General features: G+C 43.6%; 1 protein-coding gene across 1 annotated transcript in view; it reads left to right on the top strand.

Moving 5' to 3' along the window:
• Positions 1–8,352: 8,352 nt before the first annotated feature.
• Positions 8,353–12,500, top strand: part of LOC135571821 (serine/threonine-protein phosphatase 2A regulatory subunit B'' subunit alpha-like) — a 54,138-nt gene continuing 49,990 nt past the window's right edge. Inside the window, 1 exon segment of the mRNA XM_065018864.1 lies at positions 8,353–8,577. The gene's annotated coding sequence lies outside the window, so the exon portion shown is untranslated.

The raw sequence follows: 12,500 nt of genomic DNA, 5'->3' as shown, positions 1-12,500 counted from the left end.
GATGCTCATAGAATTCCTCCCACCTTATTCACCATTCCTTAACCCAATTGAGGAGTTCTTTTCAGCATGGAGGTGGAAGGTGTACGATCGTCAGCCACACACACAGATGACCCTGCTGGCTGCAATGGATGCAGCATGTGAGGACATCACAGTAGACGCCTGCAGAGGATGGATAAGGCATTCCAAAAGATTCTTTCCACTTTGCATTGGAAGGGAAAATATCCGGTGTGATGTGGATGAGAATATGTGGGCCCACAGACAGGAACGTCTGGATGTGTAGAGACAGCATAACAGTGCTGCGGGCAAAGTTGTGCCTTAGGGGTGGTTTCCTGTGTTTCTTTCTAATTTTGTTTTTTTTCCTTTGTGCCCCTTGGGTTGTCCAGTCTCTTTCAATCAATAACCCACATACAGTAATATGTAAATAGTACTGTTGAAATTGATATATGCCATAGAAGTGCAGCCTTGTGCATTTTCAATACAGTAACTGTCATCCAAACTGTAGCCTAAGTTTACATCAGGTAATACTGTCAAAGTACACAGTTACATTGACAACATGCCTAAACATTTTGACGACCTTGTTCGTGAACAATGACTCAATGACTTATCATTCTGATGACACTGACATGATCATTGGCATGAATATTTACTTTTGAGAGATGTACTAAGGATTTTTAGTGACTGACTAGCTTTAGAAACATATCTACTGTATATTGCAGTTTGTACAAATTGTTCTGAGAAATGCACTTATTATTTTGCACATTAGGGATGATGTGAAAAATGCACCAAAGCGACTGAGAAAAACTGTAAGCGCCCCACAAACCAAAGCCCACAGGTAGGCTGTTAAATCTAGTTTCAAACCCTCTCTCCCACTCACGCTCATTCCCCCCTCACTCTCCTCCCCTCCCCCCCAGCTGTTGTCGTTGTGAAAGGCAGCTGTTGTTGGGGCTAAGGAAGCAGACATATCCTCAGTTCAATTAAACTCAACTTTATTGGTATAAATGTTCAGGTACAGCAATGTTACCTAAGTCAGTCAATAATGATAAGCAGTGAACTAATGTAACTAAATCACAAATGAACTAACAAACGAATTAATTAACTGACCAAAACACAGAGAGGACTGACATAAATGGGCAAGAGAGTAAAAAGGGGAGACAGACAGACAGATAGATAGATAGATAGATAGATAGATAGATAGATAGATAGACAGACAGACAGACAGATAGATAGATAGATAGATAGATAGATAGATAGATAGATAGATAGATAGATAGAAGTCAGAAGTTTACATACTTAGGTTGGAGTCATTAAAACTCATTTTTGGCAAGTCTGTTAGGACATCTACTTTGTGCATGACACAAGTCATTTTTCCAACAATTATTTACAGACAGATTCCTTGACTTATAATTCAAGTATAATTGAAGTTGACTGTGCCTTTAAACAGCTTGGAAAATTCCAGAAAATTATGTCATGGCTTTAGAAGCTTCTGATAGGCTAATTGACATCATTTGAGTCAATTGGAGGTGTACCTGTGGATGTATTTCAAGGCCTACCTTCAAATGCAGTGCCTCTTTGCTTGACATCATGGGAAAATCAAAAGAAATCAGTCAAGACCTCAGAATTTTTTTTTGTAAACCTCCACAAGTCTGGTTGACACTTGGTAGCAATTATCATTCAGGAAGTTAAAGCTTGGTTGCAAATGGGTCTTCCAAATGGACAATGACCCCAAGCATACTTCTGAAGTTGTGGCAAAATGGCTTAAGGACAATTAAAGTCAAGGTATTGGAGTGGCCATCACAAAGCCCTGACCTCAATCCTATAGAAAATGTGTGGGCAGAACTGAAAAAGCGTGTGCGATCAGGGAGGCCTACAAACCTGACTCAGTTACTCCAGCTCTGTCAGGGGGAATGGGACAAAATTCACCCAACTTATTGTAGGAAGCTTGTGGAAGACTACCTGAAACGTTTAACCCAAGTTAAACAATTTAAAGGCAATGCTACCAAATACTAATTGAGTGAATGTGTCACGCCCTGGCCTTAGTTATCTTAGTTTTCTTTATTATTTTGCTTAGGCCAGGGTGTGATATGGGTGATTTATGTGTTTTGTCTTGTCTAGGGTTTTTTGTAGATTTATGGGGTTGTGTTCAGTTTAGTTGTCTAGGTAAGTCTATGGTTGCCTAGATTGGTTCTCAATCAGAGGCAGGTGTTTATTGTTGTCTCTGATTGGGAACCATATTTAGGCAGCCATATTCTTTGGGTATTTTGTGGGTGATTGTTTCCTGTCTTTGTGTTTTCTGCACCAGTTAGGACTGTTTCGGTTTTCACGTTTATTGTTTTGTAGTTGTGTTCATGGTTGAGTTTTCCTATTAAAACCATGGACACTTACCACGCCGCATATTGGTCCTCCGATCCTTCTCGCCTCTCTTCTTCAGACGAAGAGGAAAACCGTGACAGTGTAAACTTCTGAAATAAATCACTCTACTATTATTCTGACATTTCACATTCTTAAAATGAAGTTGTTATCCTGACTGACTTATGCCAGGGAATTGTTACTATGATTAAATGTCAGGAATTGTGAAAAACTAAGTTTAAATGTATTTGGCTAAGGTGTATGTAGACTTCTGACTTCAGCTGTAGATAGAGCGTGAGAAAAAAGATGGAGAGAGAGAGATGTGTGTGTGACCTGGATGTCCTTGCCCATCTGCATGTTTGTGTGAGTGATGCTGTATGTCCTGCATCTGTTGCTTTCAGCCGGAACTTAGACACACACACACTCACGCAGGGGTCGTGGGTAAAGGGGGGAGGACAGGAAGGCAGTGAATGTACTGTGTAACTCTGACAGACCAGTCAGCTGTGCAGTGTGTGTTTTTTTACTGCAGCGTGGGAAGACCATGTTACTGTCCATACACACACGCATTCGTTTTTTTCAATTGTTTAAGCACAATTTTGACATTTTGAAATTTTGTCGAAACACTACACACAATTAGCGCAACTCTACACCAAAGTAGCACAACACTTCAGATCATTTGCAAAATGGAACACTTGTCAAAACTATACACGGCTTCAAAAATAATATTTTGTTACCCTACGAAACACAAATTTCATATGACTTCCGTCTTTTTGAACCAGTTACACGCTGCTGTTGCTAACCTAAAACAATTTTAGCAAGTCTAATTGTCAGTGATTAGAGTGCTGTAAATGAAGTACACAGAGAAAGTGCAACTATACAAACACTACACAAGACCAATGCTGCAGACTGAGGAAAACATCATTTATTTCTCTCCATATACACAAATCAGTCAACATGTCAACATGGAGAATCACAACAAAACATGTCCCAGTTTTCATGCTACTACAGAAGTGTGCATAACACTGTTAGCTCAGCAAACAGACAAACGTAAAATACTGTATCCAGTACAGGTTACAATTACAGTCAATAACAACAAATCATCTGAAAAAAACAGACAATATTATACAGAAAATACTACAGTAAACATACTGTTTACGATCTCCAGCCCCAGGCTCAGGAATTTCATTCATTCAGGCAATATTGTCATTATGGAAGAATCGTCTTGAATGTCGAATCCCCAGAACAGCTCAGGTACCCCTCATTCAGGCCAGGAAGGTCCTGGCCTGAATGAGGGTTCCAGCCCCAGGCTGGAGGTACCCCTGGCCATTCAGGCCAGGACGCCTGGGGCTGGAGATCGTAAACCTCGCAGCTGTTGAAGGATGGATTCTGAGCATTGGGGCTGGAGATTCTTAAACGTTGTCTGGCCTAATGACAATATTGCTTGGGCTGTTAGATGAAACCTTCCTGGCCAGATCCAGCAAGAGCCTGGGGCTGGAGATGTATGTAAACCTTCCTGGCCTGAATGAGGGGTACCTGAGCCTGGGGCTGGAGATCGCAAACCTTCCTGGCCTGAATGAGGGGTACCTGAGCCTGGGGCTGGAGATCGTAAACCTTCCTGGCCTGAATGAGGGGTACCTGAGCCTGGGGCTGGAGATCGTAAACCTTCCTGGCCTGAATGAGGGGTACCTGAGCCTGGGGCTGGAGATCGTAAACCTTCCTGGCCTGAATGAGGGGTACCTGAGCCTGGGGCTGGAGATCGTAAACCTTCCTGGCCTGAATGAGGGGTACCTGAGCCTGGGGCTGGAGATCGTAAACCTCCATGGCCTGAATGAAGGGTACCTGAGCCTGGGGCTGGAGATCGTAAACCTTCCTGGCCTGAATGAGGGGTACCTGAGCCTGGGGCTGGAGATCGTAAACCTTCCTGGCCTGAATGAGGGGTACCTGAGCCTGGGGCTGGAGATCGTAAACCTTCCTGGCCTGAATGAGGGGTACCTGAGCCTGGGGCTGGAGATCGTAAACCTTCCTGGCCTGAATGAGGGGTACCTGAGCCTGGGGCTGGAGATCGTAAACCTTCATGGCCTGAATGAGGGGTACCTGAGCCTGGGGCTGGAGATCGTAAACCTTCCTGGCCTGAATGAGGGGTACCTGAGCCTGGGGCTGGAGATCGTAAACCTTCCACCGCCATGCAGAGAAAAACTCTTCGATAGGGTTTAGAAACAGAGAGTATGGTGGAAGGTATAGTACTGTCAACTGTGGATGGTGTTGAAACCAGTTCTGGACCAAAGCAGAGCGGTGGAATGACACATTGTCCCAGATGACCGTGTATTGCATCTGGTGCATTTCATTACCTGCTGTGACGATGTGGTGCAAACGGTCCAAACATGTGAGAATGTGAGGTGTGTTGTAAGGGCCCATTTTGGCATGATGGAGGACAACCCCATGCTGTGAAATGGCAGCGCAAAGGGTGATGTTACACCCACGTTGCTCCACGTTGCCCCACGTTGCCCTGGGACATTGATTATAGCCCTGTGGCCAATGATATTTCTGCTTCGCCTTCTTGCTTTTGTGAGGTTGAACCCTGCCTCATCAATATATATGAATTCATGCAGGATTTCCTCAGCATCTCTGAAATACAGTGAAAGACAAGACTGTAGGTCAGTATAGGTCTAGTATACAGTCAATGTAAAAAAAGTAATGTGTGCAGTATGCAACATCACAGTGCTAAAGTGAACAATACAAACCTCCACATACTCATGCTGCAGCCGTTTGACCCTCTGAATTCCGCTCAAAAGGCACTCGATAAAGTTGTTTCATTTGAACCTGATGTCTTTTCAGGATGTGTGCCAGTGTTGACTGAGACCTGATGGACATTATTGAAAATGGCATGGTCACCGATAATGTTGGCTTGTAGTTCTCTGAGCCTGATGGACATTATTGAAAATGGCATGGTCACCGATAATGTTGGCTTGTAGTTCTCTGAGCCTGATGGACATTATTGAAAATGGTATGGTCACCGATAATGTTGGCTTGTAGTTCTCTGAGCCTGATGGACATTATTGAAAATGGCATGGTCACCGATAATGTTGGCTTGTAGTTCTCTGAGCCTGATGGACATTATTGAAAATGGCATGGTCACCGATAATGTTGGCTTGTAGTTCTCTGAGCCTGATGGACATTATTGAAAATGGCATGGTCACCGATAATGTTGGCTTGTAGTTCTCTGAGCCTGATGGACATTATTGAAAATGGTATGGTCACCGATAATGTTGGCTTGTAGTTCTCTGAGCCTGATGGACATTATTGAAAATGGTATGGTCACCGATAATGTTGGCTTGTAGTTCTCTGAGCCTGATGGGCATTATTGAAAATGGTATGGTCACCGATAATGTTGGCTTGTAGTTCTCTGAGGCTGATAGCATTATTGAAAATGACATGGTCACCGATAATGTTGGCTTGTAGTTCTCTGAGGCTGATGGACATTATTGAAAATGACATGGTCACCGATAATGTTGGCTTGTAGTTCTCTGAGGCTGATGGACATTATTGAAAATGACATGGTCACCGATAATGTTGGCTTGTAGTTCTCTGAGGCTGATGGACATTATTGAAAATGACATGGTCACCGATAATGTTGGCTTGTAGTTCTCTGAGGCTGATGGACATTATTGAAAATGACATGGTCACCGATAATGTTGGCTTGTAGTTCTCTCTGAGCCTGATGGACATTATTGAAAATGGTATGGTCACCGATAATGTTGGCTTGTAGTTTCTGAAAAGGCTGATGGACATTGGACATTATTGAAAATGGCATGGTCACCGATAATGTTGGCTTGTAGTTCTCTGAGGCTGATGGACATTATTGAAAATGGCATGGTCACCGATAATGTTGGCTTGTAGTTCTCTGAGCCTGATGGACATTATTGAAAATGACATGGTCACCGATAATGTTGGCTTGTAGTTCTCTGAGCCTGATGGACATTATTGAAAATGGTATGGTCACCGATAATGTTGGCTTGTAGTTCTCTGAGCCTGATGGACATTATTGAAAATGACATGGTCACCGATAATGTTGGCTTGTAGTTCTCTGAGGCTGATGGGCATTATTGAAAATGACATGGTCACCGATAATGTTGGCTTGTAGTTCTCTGAGGCTGATAGCATTATTGAAAATGACATGGTCACCGATAATGTTGGCTTGTAGTTCTCTGAGGCTGATGGACATTATTGAAAATGACATGGTCACCGATAATGTTGGCTTGTAGTTCTCTGAGGCTGATGGACATTATTGAAAATGACATGGTCACTGATAATGTTGGCTTGTAGTTCTCTGAGGCTGATAGCATTATTGAAAATGACATGGTCACCGATAATGTTGGCTTGTAGTTCTCTGAGGCTGATGGACATTATTGAAAATGACATGGTCACCGATAATGTTGGCTTGTAGTTCTCTGAGGCTGATAGCATTATTGGCCAAAACCATGTTTATTATCTCTTGCTCTTGTTCTTGCGTGAATATGGGCCCCCTTCCTCCTTGTCGTTCCCGACCCTAAAATCCTATGTAGAGAATAATACATGTAACTTACTGTACAATATCACAGGAAGGGGTATCAGAAGTGCTGTTATGGTGCAGACAATAAGCAGCTGATTACTGTAACTGTAGACAGATCTACCTGTTTTCCTGTCTAAAAGTCCTTATGACAGATGCCACTGTATATCTGCTAAAATTTACCTGAACTCTCAGTCCAGCCTCCCTCAGCGTCAATCTGTGGTTCACAACATGGTCCACTAGTGTTGCACGAATGTCATTTGATAAGTTTGGTCCTCTTCTTCTTTGTGCACGTTCTCCTCCTGCTTCAGATCTTCCTCTACCTCTTCCTCCTCCTCTGTGTACTCCTCCTCCTTCTCTGTGTACTCCTCCTCTCACCCTCACTCTTCTTATGACTCCTTCCATTTTGGTTGAAGGCAGGTGAACCTACCTGCTGCATTTTTATAGTGCTTAAACCTGATTGGTGTGTCTACAATTTAGCAATCATGTGTTTGTGCACCTGATGGCTGTGTTTAACAGATTGGCTCATAGGTGTGGTAATTTGACAGTCAGTGCTTTGGAATTGCAAGGAAGTGACATCATGATATACTTCTGTGTCTGATGTATACAAGTGTGTTTCTAATGTTTTGTAAATAGTGTGAAGCTGACAATGTGCGTACAGTTGTGCCTTGTGTTTTGCTCCTTGAATGTAAGGTTTTGCTAATTGTGGGAAAAGTTCCATTTTAGTGTGTAAGCAATCGTAAACAACTGTAACATCACACACACACCCTGTGTGTCATGTGATGCGCCTTGTGACCACTGATGTGGTTATAGGAGCCACATTCCAGTAGAGATTTGGAGAAGGATCTAAGGTGTGTGCGTGTGTATCAGAGATGTGTGTTGAGATATAGTTGTTGTCTTATATAGAATATAACTTTGAGGTCCCTGGTTTCTATAGTAACAGAGGTGTATACCTCGCTGGTTCCCATAGCAACAGGGCCTGTCAGGTGTTAAAAGTGTTAACTTCAGGTGGATAATAAGATTCAAATCTAGGTTTGAGATGATAAGGAGATTTAAATAGAAAGAGGAGGCTGTACATAGCTCATGTATAGCCCCACAGCTGTACACACACACCAACACACAGTTCAATAACATAATAACACAACACAAAAGCACATCACACACTGCCTATAAGTAAACATTTACACACATACAAACATTTTCTTTAGGCTGGCCTACTGCGAGAAGAATATAGCCTGCCCTCGTCTCTGAGATTTGATTTATCGATTGTCACTGACAGCTCAATATGTATATTGAATGGTTTAATGTGTGTATGCGTGCGTGCGTGCGTGCGTGTCACTCCATACATATTCCCGCCACCGTTTGCTTACGGGAACCCCCCCGCACGCTGCTCATTCTCTCCAGGAGCTGTCACCCTCTCTCCCCCTCACTGACATACAACCACCACACACACACACACACACACACACACGGAGCAGCTCGAGACCCAGTGGAGACGCTGCTGACGCTCAGCTCGCTCCACCGACAACACCAAGTCACGTTCTGTTCTTCTCTGGCGGAACCGGAGATCGAAAGCCCTTTAGGATTATATCTATCGCGTATGATATGTGGAGCTGAACGACCGGTCGTGACGGACGACGCGAGGGGAAATATTAAAAAAAAGACCGAAAGGGAGAAAAGAAAAGGTAGGGTACGGTTTGCGTTATATCTGATTTACCATTTTTTTTTTTCGGTACGAGCGGAGTTTTTCTGATCGCAATGTGTGAGAACCGCGAGAGGCTATTCAAGTGTTTGTGTGTGTTTTGCAAGTTTTTGTTGATAGTTGAGTCGAGTCGCAGTGTCGGTTGTAGGCTAGGATACTTCCATTGGCTGCAAAGGCTACTCATGAAAAGCCACTGGAGTTGGTGTGTGGGTGTGAGTGTACTCTGATAGTACTGGATCATTGGTTTGCCTTTGGATGAGCGGGGGATTACCTCTACTGAATTAAAACGTTTTGAAACGGATTTCTACCTGAACTTGTCCAATAATGACAGACATGTTCGTTTCTGTTCTAATCTGCATGACAGTAGACTATATTTCGTTCTCTACTGAATGTAGCATAGTGCCCATTTGTTGCCCCTGAATATACAGGCAGAAGTTGAATATCCTGAATATACAGGCAGAAGTTGAATATCTGAGCTGTTTATATTTTTCCATGTTAGACTGTTTTGTACCACAGCTGGTAGGACACCTAGCCACCTACATAAGGATCCCATAACACCTTGATAACCATACATAAGCACATGATCATTTAATAACGAGTTTGTTGACATTGACACTGCTCATAAAAGTGTTATGGGTTATACATGTGTTATGTAGTTGTAGGTAGCCTTCAAATAATGTGCAACAGACAGAGAATATCCCTCCCATCTTTCCCTAGAGGCCCTCTCTCAACACAGACCTGGGGGGTTCATCCTGCGCTCCTAATCAGGGTTTTAGACCTTGGACACCAGGTGAGTGGACTCCCAAGTGTCCGCCCTGAGATTGGAAGGTTGGGGGTTCGATTCCCTGTCGAGTCATACCAAAGACTCTAAAAATGGGACCCCAATGCCTCTTTTCTTGGCAGTCAGCATGAACCAAGGAGATGGATTGGGGGTTGAACTAGTCTCGCGTGGCCAGCCTTCCAAAACCCTGTCTAGTTAGAAGCCTGTTTCTGAGGTTTAGGGGGAGACAAGCGATACAGTGGCGTCCTGTCCAGGGGGTGTTGATCAAGCTGCCTACACAATAGGAGAGAGGCTCCTGCTGTTCCGGCTCGGACAAGGCTTCCTACTTAGACAGAATGTACCAGATAGAAATGTACTGAATAGATCTGACATCATGCCTTTATGTAATGGAGGTGCTGCTCTGTCACCCTGTGATATATCCTGTTAGTTCCTGGGGGGCGGAGTCAGTCACAGGGTCTCCCCTCTGGAATTCACACACACACACACACACACACACACACACACACACACACACACACACACACATACACTTTGTGCTATCTAGATTTTGCTGTATAGTTCGGTGAATGGACGTGGCTTTGGGGTGTTTGTGTGTGTGTGTGTGTGTGTTTGCATGCGTTCTCGCGTATGTGTGTGTGTGAAGCAGAGATCTGGTGAAGCCGTAACCCGACCCTGGCTGGACAGACTGACGCTTGGACAGCCACAGAGACCACTCTGGCAGGGCTGTGGTGTATGTGCAACTCAAACACACACACACACGCACACACACACACACACACACACACACACACACACACACACACACACACAGTCAGGCGGACCACAGAGGCAGTGGAGGAGACTGGGGATGTATTGCTGTGGGGGAATGGCTATTCAGATAATCTGAAATAAAAATCCTGTTACATACCAGTACTATAAGATTTATGATGTGATGTAACATTCACACTATATTGTCCACCCTTATCCCACTATGGCCTTGTGGTGTATTAGAGAGTGTGTTCTGTTGGTGAGAGAGTGTGTTCTGTTACATACCAGTACTATAAGATTTATGATGTGATGTAACATTCACACTATATTGTCCACCCTTATCCCACTATGGCCTTGTGGTGTATTAGAGAGTGTGTTCTGTTGGTGAGAGGGTGTGTTCTGTTGGTGAGAGAGTGTGTTCTGTTGGTGAGAGGGTGTGTTCTGTTGGTGAGAGGGTGTGTTCTGTTGGTGAGAGAGTGTGTTCTGTTGGTGAGAGGGTGTGTTCTGTTACATACCAGTACTATAAGATTTATGATGTGATGTAACATTCACACTATATTGTCCACCCTTATCCCACTATGGCCTTGTGGTGTATTAGAGAGTGTGTTCTGTTGGTGAGAGGGTGTGTTCTGTTACATACCAGTACTATAAGATTTATGATGTGATGTAACATTCACACTATATTGTCCACCCTTATCCCACTATGGCCTTGTGGTGTATTAGAGAGTGTGTTCTGTTGGTGAGAGGGTGTGTTCTGTTGGTGAGAGAGTGTGTTCTGTTGGTGAGAGAGTGTGTTCTGTTACATACCAGTACTATAAGATTTATGATGTGATGTAACATTCACACTATATTGTCCACCCTTATCCCACTATGGCCTTGTGGTGTATTAGAGAGTGTGTTCTGTTGGTGAGAGGGTGTGTTCTGTTGGTGAGAGAGTGTGTTCTGTTGGTGAGAGAGTGTGTTCTGTTACATACCAGTACTATAAGATTTATGATGTGATGTAACATTCACACTATATTGTCCACCCTTATCCCACTATGGCCTTGTGGTGTATTAGAGAGTGTGTTCTGTTGGTGAGAGAGTGTGTGTGTTTTGGAAATGTACTTGTTAGGATCCAGATTTCTCACAGTCCTTTATATGCATGTGTCTTCTCACAGACAGTTGTTGCTGTGGGCAGTGTGTATCTATGTGTGTCTGTGTGTGTCTATGTGTATCTATGTGTATCTATGTGTGTCTGTGTGTATCTATGTGTGTCTGTGTGTGTCTGTGTGTATCTGTGTGTCTGTGTCTGTCTATGTGTGTTTGTGTGTATCTATGTGTGTCTGTGTGTGTCTATGTGTGCCTGTGTGTATCTATGTGTGCCTGTGTGTGTCTATGTGTGTCTGTGTGTATCTATGTGTGTCTGTGTGTATCTATGTGTGTCTGTGTCTGTCTATGTGTGTTGGTGTGTATCTATGTGTGTCTATGTGTGCCTGTGTGTATCTATGTGTGCCTGTGTGTGTCTATGTGTGTCTGTGTGTCTATGTGTGTCTATGTGTATCTATGTGTATCTGTGTATGTCTATGTGTGTTTGTGTGTATCTATGTGTGTCTGTGTGTGTCTATGTGTGTCTGTGTGTATCTATGTGTGTCTATGTGTATATATGTGTATCTATGTGTGTCTGTGTGTGTCTGTGTGTATCTATGTGTGTCTATGTGTATCTATGTGTATCTATGTGTGTCTGTGTGTCTGTGTGTGTCTATGTGTGTCTGTGTGTGTCTGTGTGTCTATGTGTGTATGTCTGTCTGTGTGTGTCTGTGTGTGTCTATGTGTGTCTGTGTGTGTCTATGTGTGTCTATGTGTGTCTGTGTGTGTGTCTGTGTGTGTCTTTGTGTGTGTCTGTGTGTGTATGTGTGTGTGTCTTTGTGTGTGTCTGTGTGTGACTGTGTGTGTCTGTGTGTGTCTATGTGTGTCTATGTGTGTCTGTGTGTATCTATGTGTGTCTATGTGTGTCTGTGTGTGACTGTGTGTGTCTTTGTGTGTGTCTGTGTGTGTCTGTGTGTGCCTGTGTGTGTCTTTGTGTGTGTCTGTGTGTGTCTGTGTGTGTCTGTGTGTGTGTGTCTTTGTGTGTGTCTGTGTGTGTCTGTTTGAGTTGAAGGGTGTCCATTTCAGCCGTAGGTGAAGGAGGACAGCCAGACTGTTTCCATATTGCTGAGACACAAACACACACTCATGCGTGATTCATAGATTGAGCAGGTCTAACGTTGTGTGAGGGTGTGTGTGTGATGTGATTGGTGGGAGAACAAGGGAACGTGTATCTATGTGTGTCTGTGTGTGTCTATGTGTGTCTGTGTGTATCTATGTGTGTCTGTGTGTATCTATGTGTATCTATGTGTGTC

This window comes from Oncorhynchus nerka, linkage group LG5, assembly GCF_034236695.1.
Source record: "Oncorhynchus nerka isolate Pitt River linkage group LG5, Oner_Uvic_2.0, whole genome shotgun sequence".
In the NCBI taxonomy this organism is placed as follows: Eukaryota; Metazoa; Chordata; class Actinopteri; order Salmoniformes; family Salmonidae; genus Oncorhynchus; species Oncorhynchus nerka.
The sequence above is the reverse complement of the archived record's forward strand: the minus strand, read 5'-3'. Positions and strand labels throughout refer to the sequence as shown.